This window comes from Adiantum capillus-veneris, chromosome 3 (genome assembly GCF_014529385.1).
Source record: "Adiantum capillus-veneris isolate H3 chromosome 3, ASM1452938v2, whole genome shotgun sequence".
NCBI classification, from domain to species: domain Eukaryota; kingdom Viridiplantae; phylum Streptophyta; class Polypodiopsida; order Polypodiales; family Pteridaceae; genus Adiantum; species Adiantum capillus-veneris.
Window position 1 is genome coordinate 95,270,905 of NC_140933.1, and position 24,743 is coordinate 95,295,647.

The 24,743-nt window shown below is 41.4% G+C and overlaps 1 pseudogene; it reads left to right on the forward strand.

Annotated features, from left to right (window-relative positions):
• Positions 1-9,161: 9,161 nt before the first annotated feature.
• Positions 9,162-12,577, forward strand: LOC147461333 (uncharacterized; annotated as a pseudogene).
• The last annotated feature ends 12,166 nt before the right edge of the window (positions 12,578-24,743 follow it).

Here is a 24,743-nt window from a genome sequence, read left to right on the forward strand (position 1 = left end):
TTAGGTGTACTTTGGCACTTCAAGCCCTAGTTGCTACTCCTCTTTGCCCCTTTCGAAAAATCACTCAAGCTAGTGTACCCGTGGCTCGAATACCATTAATTGCAAGGAATAAAAGAGAGGGTCGTTCAACACCAAAATAGCACCAACTCTTGTCAAGCTTCTAATAGCTCAATAGTGGTTAAGCCATAGGCAAGCTCCGTAGGACTCTACTATTAAGACCATAGCTCTCGACAGTGATGCCCCGTTAACTGCACAAAGGCAGGCGCACTGCAAGGCTAAAAAATCCATATTCTACTTACTCACATGCAATTAATAATACCAACCATTTATAGCTAGCTTGAGGATCTCCCTTCTTGAGCAAGAAAAGAGAAACCTTGTGCTCTAATACCAATGTAACATTTATTGGCCTAGTAACGTGTGTAGCGGAAAATAGCATGAACATAGTGAGAATTTCATTAAAATAGATTCCTAATGAGAATAACAAGAGTGCTTGGGTGGAGAGAGCAACAAAAAGCATAACACCTAGTTAGATAGCATGAACAATACTTCAAAAGAGAGAGAAATTAAGCAATTCACAACAGTTGAGGACTGGATTTGCATGGAGTCGGTCCCCCCTCCAAAAGGGTTTGTATTATGGTTTCTCCCATCAAGAGAGACGTTTTACAATACAATTCTTTGTGTTCCTTCAATACTAGCTAGTGCAATGAAGATGGAAACTTCATGCACTAAGCAAAACACTTATCAAACACAACATCAATTCCCTCACGGTCTCAGACCCAAGACCTCACACACCTTCAAAGATGGTGAGAGCTAGCGGGGTATGAGAGTAGATTGAGAGGAAGGAGGAGTATTCTTACGAGAAATATGTACATCTCCTCACATAATCACTCATATTAGCATAGCTTAGCTTTGTAATTAGCATGGTAGATGAGATGAGCATGCATTGAAGCTTGGCTCTTGGTGGGATTTGCATCACAAAGCCAAGAGTTGTTGGTGTAGGCCTCCCTTCTCACATGCTTGGAGTAGGTGGTAAGCTTTCCATTAAAGCTTGAGAAGGAGAGAGAAAGTCTTCTTGCTTCACACAGAGATTGTGTGAGTGTGTAAGTCAATAATGCCTTTGAAAAATCAGCCCCCTCTCTCTCTTGGTCGACCCCTCTTGCTATTTGTTCGTGCTCACATCCTATTGGACCTCTTAAGCTTCAGCCAATGGAAATTAAGCAACATAAGTGATAGCCTTCTGACATGTGTCCCCCTTTCCCCTTTTGTGAGAGCTTTAGGTAATTAATAAATGCAACTAAACTCTCATTGGACCCCTTTGCCTTCTGGCCAATATGAATTATGCAAGCCATTGGGCTGCTAAATGCTCATTGGACCCCTTGTAAGATTGTCCAATAGTCTTCTAGAGAGCTTAATTCTTGTTGGTTCTTTTATTAAGTGTTTTTAAATTGATTAAACTAGATTTACTCTAGTCTAATTCTCATTGGTCCACCTCTAAGGTCATCCAATAGGATTTGAGTACACCTTGTGAGCATCTGAGCTAGGGATATGACATGTGTCCCTCATTCCCTTTGTGTAAAGGGAGCTTGTGTTTGTGTGTGTGTGTGTGTGTGTGTGTGTGTGTGTGTGTGTGTGTGTGTGTGTGTGTGTGTGTGTTTGTGTGAGTTTCTCTCTCATCTCCTACAACTAGGGCTCGCCCCCTCCTATGTAGAGATGCATGAAGACTTTTGGGACACACACAAAGCATCCAATTTCCCTAGGCTTTTGACCTTTGGACACAACCTTTGAATTTTGGAACCTTAGCATTTTGGAAGTCTTAATGGGATAAACCTTAGGGTCTTTTAAGCCCATTGTTGCACGTTGCTCTTTTGCAGATGTCCCCCCCTTTGTATCCCTATTTTCCCTCCTTTGGATCCCTACTGTGGCCGGTCTGCTAAATTAACCAATATTCTAGCTTTTTCTCCCCTGGCACTTCCCCATATTAAATGATCAGTTTAACATGAGAAAATCATTTAGGAGAATTAGATATTGATTATTATGACAGGTAATGCACCTCAATGTGCTTTGTGCGAGCATGAAAATTTGTGCTCCTTGCAACTGCCAATGCACTCTGACTTTTAGTGTAGATAGTGATGGCAGTGTTCTGTCCAACACCCAAATTAGCCATAAGGCATCTGAGCCATACACACTCAACCGTAGCTGTGTGAAGGCTACCTTGTACTCAGCCTCACAACTAAAAGTGGCCACAATAGGTTTCTTCTAGCTCAATCGTGAGATACATGAACTGCCCAGCATGAAACAAAAACCACTTATGGACACTCGTGTGTCAAAACAACCAGTCCAATCTGAGTCCAAAAAAGCATGTAAGTCTGGCGGCAATGATCCCCACTTGGGATAAAACAAGCCATGATGTAAAGTGCCACTCAAGTAGCGAAAAACCCTCTTTGACAGCCTGCCAATGCCTAGACCCTGGGCTACGCATGAATCTGTTGACTTGTGAGACTTCAAACTAAATATCCGACCTCGTGTTGCATACATAAATAAGGCAGCCAATAGTAGTTTGGTAAAGAGTGACATCGACAGGATCACCAGCATCATGAAGACTCAATTTCAAACTTATTTCCATGGGAGTAGTAATAGGTTTGCAATCTTCAAGTCCAAACTTACATAGCAATGTCTCTATGTAACTTGTCTGACACAAGGCAATACCACCATATCACTGCTTAAACTGTACATCCAAATAATGATGCAACAACCCCAAATCTTTCATCTTGAAAGTAGCATTCAAATCATCCTTAAATTCAACAATATGTTTCTCATTTGGTCCAGTGAACAGCAAATCATCCACATAGAGAACCACAATGAGAAGTACATCACCCTCACGTTTTACATACAATGTGCCTTTTGTTGGACTGTTATGAAAGCCTCATTTGACCAAATGAGTGTCAGCTTTCTCATACCAAGCACGAGGAGATTGCTTCAACCCATACAGAGCTTTATTACATTTGCACACTTTATCCTCTTGTCCTTTCTTGACAAAACCGCGAGGTTGTGTTACATAAACTTTCTCAAATATGACACCATCCAAGAAAGAAATAATAATGTTCGACTGATGTACATCCCAACCAAAATGAGCTACCAATGCACGTAGAAAATGTAAAGTAGTCATACGACAAGTGGGAGCAAAAGTCTCTTCATAATCTATGCTTTTTTGTTGTGCATAACCCTTTGCAACAAGTTGTGCCTTATAGCGATCAATCTCACCCTTTGCAACAAGTTAAGTCTTATAGCGATCAATCTCACCATCCGGCTTGCGTTTCAACTTGTAAACCCACTTCATACCAATGGCCTTCTTGCCAGGAGGCAAATCACATAAAGTCCATGTGTCATTTTTTATAAGTGCATCATATTTTGATTGCATGGCAGCCATCCAATTTCCAAAATCATGTGCTTCATCAAAAGACACAGGTTTCTCAACATCACATAAGCTAGACATAGCCAAAGCATAACAATCTGATGCATAAGATGCATGGGAAGAACCTGAACGAGTACGAGACAAAGGTGCATCCAATTTACTGTCACACAAAGTATGCACCATCCATTTTGGCATACCTCTAGCATGCTCATTCTCAGTCCTTTGCTTATCAAATACATCATGTACATTTGCATCAATAATAGGCTGATCTGTAACATTTTCAAAAAACCCCATAGGCTGTACATTTGCCTCATTGGAATTTACATTGGAACTTCCACCACTAAAAAGAGGCAACAAGGTGTCATAAATGTCCTATGAGCTAACACTATTGTCTCTAGTACATGACAGCAAGGACTGAACAAAATCTTCCACAAACACAACATCCCATGAGACCAAGATACGCTTTTTTTGCAGATGATACAACTTGTAACCTTTGCTTTAGCATTATAACCAACAAAAGTATATTTGACAGCCTTATCATCCAATTTTTTGTGCTATGTTTGTGGCACCAAAGCATATTCCAAACAAGCAAAAACACGCATGTGCTCAACAAAAGGCTTTTTATCATGCCATGCTTCATATAGAGTCATAGATTGCAAAACTTTCATAGAGCACATGTTAAGAACATAAGTGGCACACATGATGGCCTCAAGCCAAAACGAATGCGGCAAAGCTTGACTTTTGACCATACATTGCCATTTTCGTAAGTGACTTGTTTTTCCTCTCAAACACCATTTTGTTGAGGCATATAAGGCATTGTACATCGGTGTTTTATCCCATGACTAGCCAAAAATGCATTAAATTCATGAGACATATACTGCCCCCCTTGATCGGAACGAAGGGTGTCCATAGTACATCTCAAGACATTTTTAGCCATAGCCAAAAATTATTTGAAGCACATAAATACTTCAGAATTTTCTTTAAGCGGATACATCCATGCATGCCTGAAGTAATCATCAATGAAAGTCACGAAGTAAAGGTAATTGCCCAAGGATGGATTTTGCATGGGCCCACAAACATCACTATGCACAAGCTGCAACCTACATGTGGCCCTAACTGAACCATCCTTTGGAAACTTCGAATGCTGCATCTTATCCAAAATACAACCTTCACAAACATATTTGACAGGGGCTTCAAGAGGTGGCAAAGAAGCAACCATATCAGATTTCTGCAAACGCAACAAACTGGAAAAATTCAGATGTCCAAAACTGCATGCCAAAGTTTTGCATCTGAAATAGCCTTAGAATACACAACTGCATTTGCAAAATTTTACCCACACTTGTCATACAGAGTGTAATTATACAACCCACGTCATAAAATGCAAGATGTAACAATTTCATCACAAAAATTGAGATCACGTATTGTACATATGTCATCCACAAATTTGACTACTAGTCCAAGTATAGCAAGTGCAGATACAGACAAAAGATTCTTCTTGATCCCAGGTACATACAATGCATCAACAAGTGTGAAAGAATTGGCATTTGCAGTAGTAAGCACAATCTTTTCAACTCCCTGAACTGGATAAGAGGCATTGTTGGCACAAGTGATTGAATTCCCATGAGGGACAAACTCAAGAGAGGTGAAAAAATCACGATGTGAGGTAATGTGCTTTATAGCACCACTATCAAAATATCACACGTGTGAATATGAGCATAATTGACATGCATGCATCATGGACAATAGGATCATAAGTACACTCTGCACTAAAAGCTCATTTTGCATCAACATCAACATCACAGTCTCCTTTCACGGAAGACTCAACAATACCTGCAATGTAGTGGAACCAGCATTAGTAGTGGAACCAACCTCTTTCTTCTTAGCCTCTTTGGCCTTCAACTTAGGACACTACTTGATCAAGTGATCATTAGCTTTACAATAATGGCAACGCATCTTCTTTTTGCCCTTATCACCAGAATTCCTAGATGAATTGCCGTCAGCAGAAGCATTAGGAACAGGTGATTTACCACTCGCAGAAGAACCATGAGAAGTGGATACATTGCTGTTACCACCTTTTCTTTGAGCAACAATAAAGGCATGTTCAACTGTACGCTATCTAGTCCTGTTTTTTCTTTTTTGGAAATTGACTCTTGCAACAGCAATGTGCATAATGCATCAAACATGACAACTTATGGATTTCCTTGGGTCATGAGTCTCCAAATACTAGCAAAAGTCTGGTAAGAACATGGCAAAGCATCAAGAAAAGTTTGCCCAAGGAAACTGTCAGAAATGACCGCCTGCAGAAATAAGTTGCTCATTGATATCCTTGACACCAGCAAGGAAAATGTCCATGTCATCTTCCTCATGCATAATCTTTGACTCTAGCTCTTTGCGCATCAATGCAATTTTTGCCTCATTGGGACTTGCATAAAGACCAACCAAAATATCCCAATCCTATTTTGCAAATTTTGTTGAATGAAGGTGAGGAGTAATAGTGTACTTCATAGATAGTGCAATCAAGAGCCTACACATCTTTTACATCCCAACGACTTGCTCAGTCGTAGACAAAACAGCTTTGGCAGCAGCAATCTGCCACCACCAAAACCTGCAACATCCTCAACATCGCCTACATCCTCACAACCAGACGTACATCAATGCCTTGCAAATATCCAAATGCCCTTTGACATAAGAACATGCTTAATTATATAAGTCCACATAGGGTAATTGTCCCCATCTAATCTATCCTCAGCAACAAACATCTTGAACACATCTATGTTGTTGCTAGCCATGGCGAATGCTGCACATGATGTGAAAACTGTGCAAAAAGAGGAGAAACAAAGCGAGAACAACACTTGCTTTCCCAAAATATTTGTCGACCTGCAAACACTCACCAAAGCTCACAGAAATCTAAGAAAGTGAGCAGGCATGTGTTGGAGCTTTTGGCGACTAAGCCCGGGAGGACGCAAGATGCTTTGATACCAATTATTGGAATTAGGGTTGTAGGAAAACACACACAGCTTGGAGAAGACAAAGGAATCTCAAGGCACACAACAAAGAGTGTATTACTTAGTGTGTAATGGAAAGATATATAGCCCTAGAGTGATGGGTGTATATACAATGCACGAGAGGGAAAACCTCCTAGTGAGGGAAAAAATGCCCTGGTGGTCCTAAGTGTGTTCACACACATCACTACCACATGTATATGGTAACATTTCAAAGGAGGAAAAGTGATAGCTTTTGTTCATATGCAATCACCTATATTTGCACACTACCAGGGAGCTTTAAATTACACCATTGAACTGGAATCGTGTCGATGAAAGAGTTGGTATAAGCATGGATGAACATCATGCAATTGTGTGGAATGCATGCATGCGGTGATGAAGGAGAAGAATAAGTAGACACATAGAGTGGGGCTTGCACACTACCAAGGAACATTAAAATGACACCATTGAGCTAGGATTTTTATTGATATGGTGTCGATAAAAGAGTCGATATAATCATTGGTGAACAACACATGATCGTGTGGAGTGCGTGTGTGTAGTGAGAAAGAAGAAGAATAAGTAGACACACAAAGTGGATGGAGCACCACTACAAGAGGTTCTTCATATTAGTGACGCTAGCATTGTGACATTCAAATGTGAAAATCCACGGCGTCGCTATAATATTTGTTGCATAGCGACACCGATAGGGTAAAAAAATAAATTGAGAGCGCCAAAAACTCAGATCTCAGATTTGAGTTTCTGTGCTCTTGATTTATAGGCATACTCGCACCGCTCTCTCTCTCTCTCTCTCCCCCCCCCCACACACTCTCTCTCTCTCTCTCTCTCTCTCTCTCTCCCCCCCCACACACACACACACGCACGCACGCACGGGTACGCACACACACGCACGAGGAGAGGAAGGAGAGCCAGGTATGCTCCTTCCCTCTCATGTTCCCTTCCCCTCTTTCTCTCTCTCTCTCTCACATACAAACTTGTGTGTGTGTGTGTGTGTGTGTGTGTGTGAGAGAGAGAGAGAGAGAGAGAGAGAGAGAGAGAGAGAGAGAGAATGTACACACATGCATAAACAAAAAACACATACACACACATTGAATGTACAAAGAATGTACACACACATGCATAAACAAAGAACGCTTACACATACAAATTGAGAGAGAGAGAGAGAGAGAGAGAGAGAGAGAGAGATAAGGGTAGAAAACAAAGAGAGAGATAGAGATAGATTAAAAAAATAGAGAAAAGGAGAGAAATTAAAAAGTGAAACGTTATATTAAACGTCTTCAAAATCTCAAAATGATTTATGTGACCAATCCAATAAACTCCTTGTGGATCGAATATAATGTCTGTGTTGTTCAAGAAAATAGTGCAATGGTCAGTGAAGAGCTTTGTCAATGTCCGTCTTTGTAAATAGACGTGCTATGACATATATAGATAAAGAGAGAGGGGAAGAAAGAAAGATAGAGAGAGAGAGAGAGAGAGAGAGAGAGAGAGAGAGAGAGAGAGAGAGAGAGTCAACGTAGGTTTAAGATTTAGTTTTTATATTTAAGTTAGAGTTTAGGTTTAGATTAAATATTAGAGCTTCAAGGTTAGGTTTAGGGTTTAACTCAAGATTTAAGGTTTAGAGATGAAGATGAGGCCCAACCATCTCTTTGTTTTTTGTAGAGCTTAAAGGTGTTTGAAGCTAGTTAGCTTTGGAATGTTCAAAGGGTAGGCAACAACACTAGCTGCTGAAAGAGTTCTCCATCTGTTGAGCTTGAGTGATGGAAGAGGAAAGTGGATAACTCAGGACTTTCACAACGTATCAAGTTGGCTTGTGTGTGTGTGTGTGTGTGTGTGTGTGTGTGTGTGAGAGAGAGAGAGAGAGAGAGAGAGAGCACTCGCGGTGTCGAGTAGAAATTAGAGCAGTTGTGAATTGCTACAGCTGAACAAGAGGCAAAGGGATTTTGTCCACTACATGCATTGTCATGTAGATGTGGGTGTGTAGATTTCTCGTACCCACAAATATAGGCATTGACCAATAAAAACGAGATTATAACCCGGTCTTCTGATCTCCGTGCACCTCTAGACCGAGGTTTGCGGGGATCAGACATGGCAAGAGAATTTGAGGTAGTTTATAGTGTGATCTATGGTTTCTTGATTGTGAGGGAGAAATTCAGGTTATAAGGTTTTTTCATTCATCATGAGTAGTGACGACGATGTGGGGCCGTCCAACCAAAACGCCTATCTCTCAACAAGGATCTTATGTCCTTGTAATCAATGCAAACATGTTGTGTGATGAGCAAGACACGTTTCTTTGCAGCACGTTCACGAATTTGGCGAGTTTGATCCATCTATTATAGATCGAGTTGTTGCCAATTACAACTCGTCGGACTCTGATGTTGGCCAACAGACAACAATCTTGCAACCCAATAGACGTGTTCACAAATGCTTTGGTCAAGCAGCATACGTGAGGCCACAAGATGTAGCCTCTGACAGCTTAGAGGGTGATCATGCAGACCACCTTCCCAACGAGGCTATGTTTGAGCCCAAGATCAATGAAATGATCGAGACGATCATAGATTCAGAAAGGGTTATCTATGATAACATGAAAAGTGAAGCCGATACGCCATTGTATGGTGGAGCACGTGTGTCTAGATTGAAGGCGCTCTTGGTTCTTCTCAACATGCATGCAAAGTTTGGATGGAGTGACACCAGCGTCACAACACTTTTTAGATGATCTATTTCAATGTGTTTACTTCAATAAAAAACTCTAAATGTATAACGATTCGATAGATTACTTACACAAGTGTACCTCATTTTTTTTGTTGTGTAGATTGCTCAAAGAGCACACACTGCCAGCTGATAATGTGATGCTAGATTCCAGAGAGGAAGCAAGAAAGATCTTACGAAACTTGGGGATGGATTACAATTCTAATCAGGCTTGTCCTAACGATTACATTCTTTTTAGAGGGGAATAAATAGACATGGAGAAGTGTCCAAAATGTGATTCTGAGAGATATTGAGTAGATCTCCACGGACAAAAAATCCCGCAGAAGGCTTTGTGACACTTTCCTTTGTTGCCTTGCATCAAACATTTCTTCGAATGTAAGTCCATGGCCGCCCTAGTATCATGGCAGAAGGAGAATAGTTCTTTGGATAGTGTGTTACAGAATCCTGCAGATTGCATAGCTTGAAAGCATATAGACAACACATGGCCGGATTTTGCCAGGGAAGCTCGAAATTTACACCTTGGCCTGGCTATGGATGGCGTAAATCCATTTGGTCAGAGGTCAACATCTTACAATGTATGGTCAGTTGTCATCGTCAACTACAACATTCCCCCTGTGGTTGACTACCAAGAAGAGGCACATGTTTTTAAGCTTGATTGTGCTGGATGTGCATCTTTGTCCACTATTGGAAGAGCTACAACAATTGTGGATTGGCATAGAAGTGGTGATATGAGCCGACACACAGTTCAATGCAATGCTTTGATCAGAGGCATTCTAATGTGGACCATGCATGACTATCCCAGACTAACAGAATGCTCAGGTGATATATACTCAAACTCAAACACTATAAACCATGGTTTTCTCAAGTTTATCTATTGTCATTTGTATACGTACAAGGCTTCAAACAAGCAGATACAGAGCATGTGTCACATGTGGACCTAGACTTAATGCACGTTAAGCGTCCTCACTGAAGAAGAAAATCTACGAAGGTCACCAAGTACATCTTCCAGAGAATCACAAGTTACGCGATGATTTTTTGGGAAGAGAGCCACCGAGGATGTTTGCTCGAGCATGGTTAGAGCAAAAGGAGATGTGTAATGACAGTTTGCCCCCAGGGATGAAGAGACTCTCTCTATGGTACGGGTATGGTACAAGTTACCATATTGGCCCAGACTCATGATGAATTACTTGCTCGATCCAATGCACATATTCAAGAATGTGGGTAATCTGATGTGGGACCATCTCATTGGGAAGAAAGATACTTTGGGACCAAAATTGACCTTAGAAATGTGGATCATATGGAGCAATATTGATCGCAGACAGCACTCGATGGATCGATAAAACTCCCTAAAGTGCCATGGATTTTGACAAGAGGCCAAGAACGCAAAGTAAAAGAAATCATTCGATCCTTGTAGATGTTCACTGGCGTAATGCACTCGCTCCGAATATGTTTCACTAAAGAAGCTTACTGGTTTGAAGTCACACGACTGACATAAAATGTGTCAGGTATGTTTGAAGTGGCAGATATAATAGAGGGACAAGTATATAGCATTGTGAACAAGTAAGTCTGTAAATATTTAACATCCAATTTTAGAGGACTGGTGGTCTGGAAGCACTCATATAAGTTATGTGGCTCTTGCAGGTGGTATTTCATCCTACAAAGTCTGCACCAAACTGGTGGTATGTCATAGAGGTAGCCCCTCATAGTGCACGGACGTATGAGGGCTACCATGTGCCGATCACAGCGGCATCAGTGGAGGAGATCGGAAAGGATGCTGATTCGGAAGCCGTTAAGGTGGTGCCAAAGGAGCCTGGCGCTGCTGCTACTCTCTATGGGATGCATGCGGAGGACCTACAAAATGAAATGGAGGACAAATGTCTAAACGGAGAGCTCTATATAGACATAGGGAGTTATGATGACTTATGCGAGGATGAGAGAGAGACCTCTTAAAGCCATAAACATTGTATTTGAGCAATTTTGCTCCTTTTTATAATATATATTATATTCACGTGGAGTTTTGTCTATTCTTGTCTATATGCTATTCTTGAGAGATTAAAATTGTGATGAATCAAATTATAACTTGTTCAATTTTTTTTCTCCATTCATCATTAAGATGTAATGTTCGTGTATTAAATGCAGGTATGGATGATATCAGTTTCTTTCTTCCTTGTCACCCGAGCAGAGGAGATGGTACGTGGAGCATCATCACTCTGGAGCACCATCGCGTCATTCCACTCCTTTGATGTCTCCTTCTATTTTGGAGCGATCAGCACGCTCCGAGAGTTCGGTGTTGACTAGATGATCTACACACTCTTCTACGCACCGATGCTCTAGTGGTGGTGACGGTGGTTGCTATGGAGATGCTGCCGCTGATGCTTCAACACCGCCTCGTCGTCGACGAGGCTCCTTACCTCCCCCTTCTTTGCCCGCCTCCACACTAGCCACGACATCGCCATCTACTCCAGGTTTTGCGCGACTATCGACCATTCCTGCCTACACACCGCTCGCTACTCCTCTGGGAGTCACCCCAGTCGACACTCCTCGCTTTGGGACCCAGAATCCAGTGGAGACACCTCGTCCGTACCCCTATCGAGACGCCACTCGAGACCCCTGCCGAGACACCCAGGTTCACGCATCACAGGCGAGAGGGATTGCTGTACTCGATCGACATCAGCGACGGCATCATCATGGATGACGACGGCAAGAAGGTGATCTCGTGCATGGGCGGCCTTTGCTCTCAGGTGTTTCGACACTACATACTAAACACTTGGAGTGAAGTGCCAAATGAATTAAAAGACAGAGTCATCAGCATGCTGCATGACGAGTTTCCCGTGTCAAGTCGGGATGAGCGCTTCAATGAAGACCTAATGAAGGTGCGGATGCGTGAATACTGTAAGCACAAGCATATTAAAGTGCAAAAAGCAATAAAGCATGGGTGGAACAGGCTAGATTGACTGGTCAAAGAAGATTGGAAGAATGCAAAGCGAGCAACGCGCGAAAATCCTGACGAGTGGAAACAACAAAAGGAGGCAACCAAAGAGCGATTAGAGGCAATGAGCTCGCACCACTTGTGGAGTGGTGGGTGGGCATCATTTGAGGCCGATTTTGTAAGTGTTTTTGCATTGCCGTTTAGGTTTGATAGTTATTGATAATTGTACTTTTAAATTCTAACATAACGTATTCTTTGTGTGTTTTGAACAATGGTCGATGACAAGACGTGACCCCACACCGTACGAGCGTGAGTATGGGGGTAGAAATGGCTTAAACGTACTTATGGACATTCTCATTTCTCGCTCCGGCATGGTTAGTATTTCACCTTACTCTCTTACATTTGTTGTATTTTAATGATAAGCTGAAAAATAAATTGTTTTGTAATTATATGTTTATACTTACAAAAAGTCTTATTGTTTTTTTCTGCATGACAGATACGTTGCTTGGACGCGATGAGACAGCTGATTAAATGATATCAATCTAGCCGTAGCCAGATAGCACTAGTTTTCTTTTGTCATAACATGTATAATGAGATGACGTGTGTACGTCATTTTTGTAACTATTGGTCAACGATGTATTTTCTCAATAATGACAATTGTGTTGTAACTAGTACATTTTGGTCAAAGCTTAACAATCAAGTGATTTTGCCTATGGTGTGTATAATTTTGTCATTGTATTACTTTCTTCAATTCGTCAATTTTGCATCTTTTTTTTGAAAACAATGTTCAATATGGTTGATGGGTGGCAGGGAATTCATTGCCTTGCCACCCAAAAAAATTTATCCTCGGGCGTCGCTATAGGCGTTGTTATGTAAGGTCCTACATCGTCGCTAAACAAGGAATTGATGCGTCGCTATGCACGTCGCTATTTAGAGATGCATATAGTGTTGCTTATAGCGATGCTCATAACAACGTTCCCATTGCGACACCTTTAGGGACGCTTGTAGCGACGTCAAGGGTTTAAAAAACCCATTGTATTTTTGTCGCTACAGCCGTCACAAGTGCACATAACCTCTTTTAGTGCACCTCTCAGAACAAGTGTGAGGGAGCCCCTTATTCTATATTTATAAAGAATAAGATATCATATGAATATAGCACGGGAAAGGTACGCCACCTTTACCCCAACATACTCCCACTTAAAGGGGAGTGTGCAGATAAGTGGACCTACTAACTAGCTCTAGTTTATGCAAGTGATAGAGAGAGAACTAGTACTTATGCTAGTTAAGAATAGAACAAGTTATTACTTCTGACTGCTTATGTATTCCTCTTTTCCAACTTGAGTTCTTACTTAATCTCCATAGATATTATCACCCACAAGGTGTTTAAGGCCTTAAGATTGAATCCTATGAGTTAATTGCAAATCAAGTCTATTCACAAGATGTTGTCAAAATCTAGAGTCTCCATCTCTTTCATTCGACTAGTGGGACGTGTGATTAGCATTGTAAGTAATCAAATGCTCTTCAAATTGAAGAGGAAATTAATACAAAGTCCTTTCAAAGAGAGTTCCACTCCAAAAAGTTCGGCTTTCAAATGGTGTCAAGTTGTGTGTGTGTGTGTGTGTGTGTGTGTGTGTGTAGTTGTGTTTCATTTCATGTGTGCATGCATGATTGAATCTTGATGAAATTATATATGGCTTTGCAAATGCTACAACATACTTAGTTATACACAAAGAGATTGATCTACAAATTAATCTCTAATTTTTCATTGTTATATTGCCAATATTCTGACAAGACAACTGGGAAAAATTAGACAGAGTTGAATCTCAACCAAAATATAATCCAATTACTAGAAAAAACAATGCACATAAACAAGTAATCACTATACCAAAATAGATTCCTACGAAGAAACACTGCTTTCAAAAGAGCACAAGCAATGAAAACTGTATAAATCACATAATCATATGCGTCACTAAGCATCTTGTAGTAAATGCTAGGTGGTCCTAAAACGACATCCAAAACACTCGTGGAAAAAGAAAATCACAAGCCAATTTATGGCTACATAAAACTCAGAGACAATGTGTCACAAACCATAGGAAATCATATATGAGACCTTTATATGTGTCTAAGACTCCACTTGTAGGTCAATGCTAACTCTACACCTTGGTCAAAATTTAGATCCACCAAAAATCCCCACCTGTATTGTCGTAGTAGAAATCTCTTACCCTCTACTGCTCATTACCTGCATCTAGCTAGAGTGCTCGAATACTCCATAGGTGCTAATGTCAAATAGTCTGTTCACCGGTACAAGCCTCCATCTTCGAGCAAGATGCATGCCTTGGAAAAGCGAAAATGGTCTCAAATTGCGAGAGATTGCAACATAATCAATTGATGCAACTCATTGATCCACACCAAAACATACATCAATCTGCACTCCGTGAGTGCATTAAGATGCCTCCAAGTGATTCTACTTGTTTGTGTGTGTGTGTATGTGTGTGTGTGTGTCACCTCTAGACGTGTGTGCAAAATGTTTCTTTGTCATAGTATTTTCCATGTTCTTTGTGAATTCTCGATGATCCAAGGCGGCACAATCGCCAACTTTTGGTCGTTGGGCGCGAGCCCAAAGCCAAAAAGTTGGCAATTGTACCACCTTAGACCAACGAGACGAAAGCGAATGGCCATGAAACTTTGTGGGGGTGGAGAAAGCACACTAATCCCCACCCTTGCAAAGTTTCATAAGCATCACAGTCCAATTTAATGGTTTGGGACGGCATAATCACCAACTTTAGCCGTTGGGTCCTTGGCGAGCCCAAAGCCAAAAAATTAGCCATTGTGCCACCCTGGACAACGGATGGCCATGAAACTTTGTAGGGGTAGGGAAAGAATACTAATCCTTTTCCTTGCAAAGTTGCATGGGTATCACAATCCATCTCAATGTTCCAATGTGGCATAATGGCCAAATTTTGGCTATTAAATCCTTGGCGAGGCCAAATCCAAAAATTTGGCAATTGTGTCACCTTGTGCCAACGAGACAACAACATATGACCATGAAACTTTGCAGGGATTGAGAAGCACACTAATCCTCACCCTTGAAAATTTTTGTGGGCATCACAATCCGTCTCAATGGTCTACAACGACACAACCGTAAATTTTGGCCATTGGGTCCTTGGCGAGCTCGAAGCCAAGAAATTGGCAATTGTGCCTCCCTGGACGTATGAGATGGAAATGGATGGCCATGAAGCTTTGTGGGGATGAAGAAAGCACACTAATCCTCATCCTTGCAAAGTTTCATGGACATCGCAGTTCGTCTCGACAATCTAGGATGGCACAATTGCCAAATTTTGGCTGTTGGGACCTTGGCAAGCCCAAAGCCAAAAGATTGGCGATTGTGCCACCTTGTGCCAACAAGACACAAATGGATGACCATAAAACTTTGTGGAGGTGGGGAAGCATACTAATCTCTACCGCTACAAAGTTTCATGGGCATCACAATCCGTCTTGATGGTCTAGGGTGGCACAATTGCCAAATTTTGGCAGTTGGACCCTTGGCAAGCCCAAAGTCAAAAAATTGGCGATTGTGCCATCCTAAACCGACAAGACTGGAGCGGATGGCCATGAAGCCTTGTGGGGGTAGGAAAATCATACTAATCCTCATCCTTACAAAGTTTTATGGGCATCGTAATCTCTCTCGAGGGTCCAAGGCGGGATCATCCCCAAATTTTGGCTGTTGGGCCCTTGGCGAGCCCAAAGCCAAAAAAAAGGCCATTGTGTCATTGTGGCCTAATGAGACGGGAGTGGATGGACATCAAACCTTGTGAGGGTGGAGAAAGCACTGACCCTTTCCCCTACAAAGTTTTATGGCCATCAAAATCCATCTCAACGGTCTAGGACGGCACAATCACCAAATTTTGACCGTTGGACCCTTGGCAAGCTCAAACCCAAAAAATTGACAATTTTATTGTCCTGGACTGATGTGACATGAGTGGATGGCCACGATAATTTGTAGGAGTGGTGGAAGCACATTAATCCCTACCCCTACAAAGTTTCATGGGCATTGCAATGTGTCTCAATGGTCCAAGGTGACACAATTGCCAAATTTTGGCCGTTGAGCCCTTGGCGAGCTCAAAGCCAAAAATTTGGCGATTGTCCTCCCGTGGAGTGATGAGACTAGAGAGGATGGCCATGAAAATTTGTAGATGTGAACAAAACATACTAATCTCCACTCATGCAAAGTTTCATAGGCATCACAATCCGCCTGTAAAGTTTCATGGACATCCCAGTCCGTCTCGACGGTCTAGGACGACACAATTACCAAATTTTTTCCCTTGGGCCCTTGGCAAGCCCAAAGCCAAAAAATTGGCCATTGTGTAAACCTAGACCAAAGAGACGGAAGTGGATGGCCACAAAACTTTGTGGGGGTAGGGGAAGCACACTAATCCCTACCCTCCTCCAAAGTTTCCTGGGCATCATAATTTGTCTCGATGGTCCAAGGCGGCACCATCGCTATTGGCAAGCCTAAGGTCAAAACATTGGCCATTGTGCCACCCTTGATTGACGATACTGGAGTGGATGACCATTAAATTTTTCAAGGATAAGAGGGGAAGCACACTAATCCCTGCCCTTGCAAAGTTTCATGGCCATCGCAATCCATCTCAATGGTCTAGGATGACACAATCACTTAATTTTGGCCATTGGGCCCTTCACAAGCCCAAAGCCAAAAAATTGGCGATTGTGCTGTCCTAGACCAAAAGGATGGGAGCAAAAGTCCATGAAACTTTGCAAGAGTGGGGAAAGCACACTTATCCCAACCCTTGCAAAGTTTTATGGGCATCGCAATTCGTCTCGATGGTCCAAGGTGGTACCATCGTCAAATTTTGGCCGTTGGGTCCTTCGCAAGACCAAAGCCAAAAAATTAGCGATTTTACCACCCTAGACTGATTAGATGGAAGGCCAACTATCTAGGACAGCACAATCGTCAAATTTTGGACGTTTGGACCTTGGCAAAGCCAAAAAAATTGGCGATTGTGCCGCCATGGACGGACGAGACGAGAACAGATGGCCATGAAACTTTTTAGGGGTAGAGAAAACATACTATTCTCTACCTCTACAAAGTTTGATGGACCACGTCACAATTTGTCTTGATGGTCTAGGACGACACAATCGCCAAATTTTGGCCGCCCAAAAATTGGGTTATTGTGCCACTTTGGATCGACGAGACGGGAGCGGATGGCCATGAAACTTTGCAAGAGCAAGGGAGGCACACTAATCTCCACATATGAAAAGTTTCATGGGCATTGTAATTTGTGGTCTAGGATGGCACAATCGCCAAATTTGGCCGTTGGGCCCTTGGTGAGCCCAAAGCCAAAAATTTGGCGATTGTGCCGCCTTGGACCGATGAAATGAGAGCGTATGGCCATGCAATTTTGTAGGGGTGGGAGAAGTACACTAATATTTATCTCTACAAAGATTCATGGACATCGCAATCCGTCTCAACGGTCTAGGATGACATTATTGCCAAATTTTGGCCGTTGGGCCCTTGACGAGGCCAAAGCCAAAAAACTAGCAATTTTAATGCCATGGAGCGACAAGATAACGATGGATGGCCATGAAAATTTGCAGGGGTAGGAAAAGCACATTAATCCCTACCCTTGCAAAGTTTCATGGGCATCACAGTCCATATTGATGGTTTATAATGACAGAATCGCCAAATTTTGGCCGTTGGCACCTTGGCGAGCCCAAAGCCAAAAAATTGGCAATTCTGATGCCTTTGACCAACGAGACAAGAACAAATGGGCTTGAAAATTTGCAAGGGTAGAGGAAACACACTAATCACCAAATTTTGACCATTGGGTCCTCGGCAAATTCAAAGCCAAAAAATTGCGATTGTGCCACCCTGGATCGAAGAGACGGGAACAGATGGCCATGAAACTTTGCAAGGGTACGGGAAGCACACTAATCTCCACCCTTGCAAAGGTTCAACAACAAAAAATTGTAATTCTTTTTGCTAATGACAATTAAGCTGGTAAGGGAAGACCATGAACCTTTGATAAAAGTAGATCAATGCTAAACCTAGATAACAACATATGAATGGTAAATTTAGAAATGAACCACAAATAAACGAGAGAAAGTATAACACCATAATACAGAAGATCCATGAAATAGAGTATAGTATTCAACTCCCTCTACATTCTCCTCCTCACCAATATCTACAAAATTATCTCCCTCTGCCAAGTAATTTGTGAGAGTATCAGCATCATCTGAGAATGTGTGGTCTCGCTCTCAATAGATCTACTTGATGCGATCATACCTTGTGATGGTGAAAGAGGTTGTAGTGTCCACCTATCAACCCACTCTCTCATGGTGCAATCTTCCCACTCTCCATGTATGTAGACATTGCAGAAGCATGAGTGGCGCCTAGTAAAGATGGTGGAATCCTTGTTTGTGGTGCTCCAAATGTTGTGCAACTAGTGCGTACTTGTTGTTACAGTATCACATTCCCAGCTGATGAGATCAATATCCTGACTATCCACACACCAATAGAAGCTCCTCATTGAGCGTCCATTAGCTAAAGATGAGTCACATGCCACGTGTTGTGAGCACCACTCCACAATTGTCTAGCATCTCTAAATCGGTCATTGTCGTGCCAAAGCTGATATTGACAAAGAGCACAATTTACACAAGTGACTGCATTGGTGTGCTCTCCCTTCCCATGCCCCCGCTCAAAGAAGCTCCAAATGCTAGGTTTTCCACTCCTATGGTGCTGTCTGTACAACCAAAAGAACTGACATGTGCTTTTGAATTGTGCACCACAAACATTCGACCAAATATAGCAACAAGAGTATGAGATGTGGTGCTCACAAAGGAAAAGATCATGTTGCTGGAACAATGTTGCACAAACTATGCACTATGGGAACAATCGTCATTGATGTAGAAATGGTACTCGTGTATGATCACTCACAAGTCCTCTAGGCTCTCCACTCCATTAACTGCCTCTGTATGACGATAAGAGATATGGACAAGGATCGCTACCTTCGAGAGAATCTAAAAAGGTTAGAGTAGATGAAACAATGCAATTACGTCATGTGGCTAAAAATACAAAGTGAATGTAAATTTATCTAGCTACTATCATTTGTACATGCTCAAAGAAGTGATATTTGGATTGGATCTCTTGTTGTGGGGCAAAGGTGTAGTTCTCTACAAAATCCACAACAAAGACCACAGTGTCAAAGGGGAAGGCAGCAAGGAAAGCATGAAGCTGACACTTTGCATGATGCGCATGCTGCACATATGGATACACAGTGGACCTAAAAGCTTGCATGAAGAAGGGACATGGTGCACTATGAGATGTAAGCTGCAACCTACAAGATGTTCCACCTTGAAGCCCTGTGTATGTTTGGTAGTCATACTGCTGCCATGTAGTTGTTGCACCTACATCACCATTGTCTGGGACACATGTAAGTCGGGAAAGATCCCCACATTGGGCACACTTGCCCTCCATACACAACATTTGATGGTAGGTGGCCCCATCTACATACGCACACAACAAAGAGTGGATGAAGTCATGTGGTTCCATTGGGATCTCTCCAGCACGCCTCGAAAGAGGGTGGAACACATCATACATCATCTAAAACTACACATGGTATCTGCAACAACGTCTCTCTCTCTCTCTCTTGCACATAAATTACAGGTACCAAGGATTGCATGCCTTGAAGGAGCACTGATTAGTGCTAATCTGGGGCTGGGCATCCTATAATGCATGAAAGAGATAGCTCCATGTAATCTCTAGAATTATAGCACCATGCTCTATGTATTGCTTGCAACCAATCCTATGTCAACAAATGCTTAAGTATCTGAGTACGCGAGGGAAGATCGATGTTGTTGAAGTAGGTCTCCAAAATGATGCTTGCACGATATATCGCTCTAGATGCACTAAAGGAGCATCCCATAACTGAAGGAGCATGCTTTGAAGCTAACTTAAGGTCCACACATGCCTTTATGACAACTCCAAGGGTGCTCAAAGAGCAAGCAAGGGAGATCCACTCAAAAAAATGAGGCCACTACACTACGTTGATGGATTGCTAAAATGCTCCACATTTGGTGATTCCATGTGAGACTTGCCAAAAAGGCACCCACTATGGAGGCTGTGAGCTTGCCAACGGGTGATGCCTCTCCTAGTGGGACTATAGATGCTAAGGAAAATGGTACAGGGACTGAGGAAGGAGAAGAAGGCAAATAGCTAGGTGATAGAGGGAGAGAAGAAGTGTCACCCTCATATGGTGATACATGCATGTGAACATCCCCAAAATCCTCGATCGTAGGGAGAGAAGTGGGCGCTTGTGGCACATCCACGTGTAATATTGCTCTAGAGTGTTGCTTGCATTCTCAATCTTTCTATCGATTTTCTTTCACAAGAGCAATTGCCTCCGCATCTCGAAATTTATGGACAGGGTCTTTTTCATGTCTATCATGCCTTCAAGACCTTCATGACTATGCTTAGATAGGGAAATGAGTGTTAGAATAGTTTTTGATTGAATCAAAGAGGCATAAAGGCTCCAAAACAAACTCTTAAATGAAGTGAACTAACAAAAAGGGTTTATATACATTTTCTCCCTAATGTAATATAAAAAGGGGTAAATCTTGATAAGATCACATCAATCAAATTATAGAAGATTGATTTACATAAAAATTTAATTATCTTTTGACTTAAATGACTTATGTTGAGTGAAAACATTTTTTTGGACAAAAATCATAATGCTTAAGTTCTCATCCAATAATAATTTAAATAAATAAAAATCTAATAATTATTATTATATGATAAAATAACAAATTAAATAATAAATAAAAATTAATTTACTTTGAGTGACACTTTAATAATTATGCTATATCATTTATATATTTTAGTCATTTGTAGTTATTTATTTACCTTCACCACATGAAGCCCATTGTCCACCTACTCTCACATCTAGTGTGATGTATCAAAATACCTATAGAGCACATCTCATGGAGAAGTTAGGTGTACACAATCACCCTAGAAATCTATGAAGCAATCTGTAATAGCATGCCCTTTAGATTTTGAGTTATAACCATCAGATTTTCAATATACTTCTTGCTGTAAATTATGCAATTTTATCAGAAAGTGGGTTCTGTGTCTCTTGTGCACACTATCTATACATGGCTTTGGTGTTTATAACAACCAGATACCTAGTTATGCTAACTAGCATAATTGGGTATAGTAACTAAGTTAATTGGGTATGCTGGCCACCATAGCCACTACGCTAACTAGCATACACAGTAGCATTTATGCTAACCAGCATAAGTAGATATACTAAATATAATAAGTGGGTATGCTAACTAAACACAATATGCTAGCCACCATACCCCCTTTGCTAACTAGCATACAGAGTCTCCTATAATGAGCATACAAACTCTACTAACTAGCATACATAGCATAATAAGCATGTATGCTGACTAGCATACCTAGAAGCATGTCTATTGACTAGCATAATTGGGTGTTCTAACTAGCATACAAAGTACCATTCATGTTGGTTACAATTATCTATACTATCAGCAAATTGGGTAAGTCAAATAACTTATTGCTTAGGGTTACTAGCTTATTAAGTGTGAAAAAAAACACTCGATATGCTGCCATTGCATTCATATAATGTTGACAAGAACAAAAAGCATACCAACATAGCACAAGGTATGGCCCCAAAAAATACAATATTACAAAATTTGTAAACATGACTATCTAGAATGAAAGTTAGAGTAGGTATGAAAATTGAAAAGACAATCTCATCACAATATTACAATTTTCCATCATAGTATATAATTTTACAAGTATGTGAAGAGTCTGCTACTCTTCAAAACGATTGTGTTGCCTAGGGTGCTTCTACTTATAGCACCCAGTGTGCTTGTGATCTTGGATTTGTTGAGTCTCTAGTTTCTACATTGGCCTTTCTACTTCAAATTGTTGCAGCTTCTGTAATCTTTCCCTCTCGAGCATGTCCCTCTCATGCCTTTTTAGATTCTTTGTCAGCCTACCTTTGTCTCCAACGGATCCCAGTACTCCACTTGGCCTCATCACTTTCTCTCAGATCTACTTCAAAGATTGCTGAGGACTGCATCTAAAAACACGTTTGGGCTAGTATCAACCCATTGTTGGTTGTATATGTTGCACGGTCCTCCGATTATAGCCACAAAAACATCCAGGGAGCCAAAGTGTCTACCAAAAACTGTCGTTGATGTTCAACATTCTGGTCCTCTACTTGGGAGTAATAACCCAAATTCCTTTAGGGTTGTGGCACACTTTGTACTCACTATCATCAATGATCAAATTATTTTTGGGCCCAAACCGTGTTAAGCCCCTCCAAAACATACTCAAGTTCTTGAAGAAAACATGTTTATTATGTATCAGCCAATGCACCTTACCACAATGCTCCTGTGCAAAACACTTGCCATCCTTGCCCGCTACTGTTTGAATAATGTATCTAATATTGCATTTACTTTATGCTGCATGCTGGTGCTCCACATGTACACATGGAAAAACTAGAGGCACTATCTTTGTGACAAAATACATATCGCCTTTCTTGCATATAGTACTTTATCATCTCCCTTGCATATTCAGGGGGAACTTCACCATGCTTTGACTCTACAAATATAACTAGTAGGACATTCAAATCAAGAACCAGAGTATGCTTCTTGTCAGCTAACAGCTTGGGCACCCATATTGCGTCCGGTAGCAGATACCACTCGGCAAACATAACTTTCCCCGAGAGATGAACAAAATTTCAAGTACTCATCAAATTTCCTACGATGTTTAAGGTAGCAATCATGTGCTTCGATCTCATCTTTTTCTCTTCTCAGTTGTGTGGCCTTGGTGATATGCCTTTTTTGTATCTTTTTCAATGCAATGGCAACATTCATATCATGCAAGGCAATTTATTGTAGTTTCTCTTTTCCTACAATAGAGTAAAGGTATTGAATGAAGATATCATAAAGGACAGAAAAAAACTATTGAACTATTGCACAAGACATAATTATGCCAAAAAGATTTTCTACATTATAAATATTCAGAGAGATACATGCCATAAGATGTGCTTGCTAGCACTACAAAATTGGGAACAACAATAGAGAACATGTTCAACATAGTTTCTTGCAAGAGCATGAGCAAGTGACTTTCTTTTCACCTTTAGTAAGGTCGGTTATGTCATCCTAGGTGCTCTTCCAGGCAACACAAGCATCATCTCCAGACTCTTCTAGATACTGTTCCAGACCACCTTTCCTCTTCACCTTCACTTTGTTTACAAAACCCAGGAAAGGGCTGTCATCACCGACGTCTTGCACATTCCACCTGCTATTAGTCCTCATAGCTTCCTCTTGCACACTCCTGACTATTTCCTCTGAAGCACTTATTTTATCAGCTACAATGGGCCTAGATTTGGTGTGATCAAGTCATCATTGTCATCTGTTTCTGTTGAGCCAGCAGAGGATCACACCCACATTTTTGCTCACACTCCTCATTTTTGTAACCATTGATTGTAATAAATGTCTTTCCGACATTGATTTTGATTGGAGCCATTCATTAAGTAACGGGACTCAATTGAGTTTCCAGCTTGTAATTCCGAAGTAATTTCACTTACTGATGTAATTAGTTAGAGATGTTCTCACCTCCAAGGCTGAGGTATATAAGCCAAAGTTTTGTAACCTAAAGAAGGAGTTTTTTTTAATCAAAGTGAGTTTTGGAGCGCCGTGACTGTGTCTGAGAGAGAGAGAGAGAGAGAGAGAGAGAGAGAGAGAGAGAGTCTTATCTACTTGCTACGCGAGCTACGGAGCCGCCATTGGAGAAGCGACACCGCCATTGTGTTAGCAACGGTGAGAGCTACGCACAGATACCAAGAGTGCGCGCTATCGACTTCTATGTGTGGTAAGTTCCTACGAGCTTCGGTGTGAGTTTTCTTCCAACTCGTGTGTCGGAATGGAGCGTGCAGCATATCTATAGAACCACAACGAGTAGAGCTACGCATTAGTACCATCGGGGTCAAGTCTCGGTCACCTGTATTTTTCGGCCTGTCTTCATACGCGTTTATCGCACGGAGTGATTATAGGTTGATTTTGCAGTTCAAGTCTTTAGGGTGTTGTTCTTACCTAGTGTATAGACTTCCCCCTGAGTTTGAGATCGATTCAATGATTCTAGATCCTGTTTTGTATAGCATTCGTTCGTAGTACGGATTTCAGTCACTTGCGTATTTTAGAACTTAGATTTAATTTCCTTAGTAGTGATTGTCATTAGAAGGTCGAGTAGGTGATTTGACACCCACCTAGTTGTTTCCATGCGCCTGCGGGTCAAGCTCCGTCCTCGTCTGACAAATTCTGTTGTTGGTTGAGTTCTCGCTATTTAGCTTTCGCTAGCGGCGTAACCGCCTTAACATTTGGCGCCGCTGCCGGGGACGAGAGCCCTAAGTAGGTGATCTTAGACTAATCCTACGAGGTGAGTCATATAAACTACTTTGTATACTTTAGTTAGAAAAGATCTAGGAGTGGTGGACTCCGAAGATCTCGAGAGATACTAGGAAGTGGGGTATTCCTGGGTCTTCCGTGTTGACAGTATTTTTAGTTTAGCTTAGATTTGTTTGTTGTTTTGTTGGTGTTGAGTAGTTGTTGATAGAAGAAGAATTTGCTAGTCCGTGAGTGGCAGTGGATC